The sequence below is a fragment of the Eleutherodactylus coqui genome, unplaced genomic scaffold (genome assembly GCF_035609145.1).
Source record: "Eleutherodactylus coqui strain aEleCoq1 unplaced genomic scaffold, aEleCoq1.hap1 HAP1_SCAFFOLD_444, whole genome shotgun sequence".
Taxonomy (NCBI): domain Eukaryota; kingdom Metazoa; phylum Chordata; class Amphibia; order Anura; family Eleutherodactylidae; genus Eleutherodactylus; species Eleutherodactylus coqui.
The window spans coordinates 62,770-65,000 of NW_027102609.1; positions in this window are offsets into that span (position 1 = coordinate 62,770).

Genomic DNA, 2,231 nt, shown 5'->3' on the forward strand with positions numbered 1-2,231 from the left:
ATGCATAGACAGTCGGCTCAGCCCCAGCAGCCGCAGCCCCCTCCGGCCCGGCCAGCCCGGTCCGCACCCCTGGCCAGCGCCTGGAGCGTTTGGACTTTGTCATTTTTTTCAAAGACTCATCTCTGCCAACTGCCGTGGGCTTCAGCGGGGGTGTCTGCTCCCCGCCTCCTGGGTGTCCTGCCCGGGCACATCGGAGGGTCAGCCTGGGTCTTGAGCCCCTACTGGTAGGTGCACTCTGAAGGCGCCCTCCGCAGCCGCCCAGGCCCACCCCTGCAGCCACCACACAGCTGCCAACAGCCCGCTCCCCGTCAACCCCCAGCCCCTCCGCATACATCTGCTGGGGGTGCTTTTTTGACTTCCCCCGTTTTGGCCTATGGGGAAATGCTAAGGGGAAAACCTCCAGAGTCAGGCCGACCTCCTGGAACTCCAACCCGGCCTCGAGCCACCGGTTTGTCCCCTTCCCGGTTCTCACGACATGCATCGACACTCGGCTCAGCCCCGGCAGCCGCAGCCCCCGCCGGCCCGGCCAGCCGGGGTCAACCGCCCTGGCCGGCGCCGGAGCGTTTGGACTTTGTCATTTTTTCTCCAAGACTCGATTCTGGCACATGCCATGGACTTCAGCGGGGGCTGTTCCCCGCCTCCCGGGTGTCCTGCCCGGGCACATCGGAGGCTCAGGCAATGTCTTCAACCACCGCTGGCAGGTGCACTCAGGGGGCCCTCCGCAGCCGCCCAGGCCCACCCCTGCAGCCAGCACACGGCTGCCAGCAGCCACCACGCAGCTGCCAACAGCCCGCTCTCCGTCACCCCCCAGCCCCTTCTGCATACATCTGCTGGGGGTGCTTTTTTGACTTCCCCCCTTTTGGCCTATGGGGAAATGCTAAGGGGAAAACCTCCAGAGTCAGGCCGACCTCCTGGAACTCCAGCCCGGCCTCGAGCCACCGGTTTGTCCCCTTCCCGGTTCTCAGGACATGCATAGGCACTCGGCTCAGCCCCGGCAGCCGCAGCTCCCGCCGGCCCCGGCCAGCCCGGTCCGCACCCCTGGCCAGCGCCTGGAGCGTTTGGACTTTGTCATTTTTTTCTCAAAGACCCATCTCTGCCAACTGCCGTGGGCTTCAGCGGGGGCTGCTGCCCGCCTCCTGGGTGTCCAGCCCGGGCACATCGGAGGCTCAGCCTGGGTCTTGAGCCCCTACTGGTAGGTGCACTCTGAAGGGGCCCTCCGCAGACGCCCAGGCCCACCCCTGCAGCCAGCACACGGCTGCCAGCAGCCACCACACAGCTGCCAACAGCCCGCTCTCCGTCACCCCCCAGCCCAACTCTGCATACATCTGCTGGGGGTGCTTTTTTGACTTCCCCCCTTTTGGCCTATGGGGAAATGCTAAGGGGAAAACCTCCAGAGTCAGGCCGACCTCCTGGAACTCCAACCCGGCCTGGAGCCACCGGTTTGTCCCCTTCCCGGTTCTCAGGACATGCACTAATACTCGGCTCAGCCCCGGCAGCCGCAGCTCCCGCCGGCCCGGCCACCCGGGTCCGCACCCCTGGCCGGCACGCCTGGAGCGTTTGGACTTTGTCGTTTTTTCTCCAAGACTCGCCTCTGCCAACTGCCATGGACTTCAGCGGGGGCTGCTCCCCGCCTCCTGGGTGTCCTGCCCGGGCACATCGGAGGCTCAGCCTGGGTCTCGAGCCCCCTACTGGTAGGTGCACTACGGGGGCCCTCGGCAGCCGCCCAGGCCCACCCCTGCAGCCAGCACACGGCTGCCAGCAGCCACCACACAGCTGCCAACAGCCCGCTCTCCGTCACCCCCCAGCCCCTTCTGCATACATCTGCCGGGGGTGCTTTTTTGACTTCCCCCCTTTTGGCCTATGGGGAAATGCTAAGGGGAAAACCTCCAGAGTCAGGCCGACCTCCTGGAACTCCAACCCGGCCTGGAGCCACCGGTTTGTCCCCTTCCCGGTTCTCACGACATGCATCGACACTCGGCTCAGCCCCGGCAGCCGCAGCTCCCGCCGGCCCCGGCCAGCCGGGTCAGCCCCTTTCCACCACACACCGGGCTCCGCACTTAGCCAAACCTCCAACATCCCTACGCGAGGCGACCTCTGCCCTCGCCTCCGTTTGGCTACCCGTCTCTTTGGCGGAGTTGCTTTTTTATTTTTTTTTTTGACTTCCCCCGCTTCGGCACATAAGCAAACCCCGAGGGGAAAACCGGCAGGCCCGTGCCCGCCTCCTGCAACTC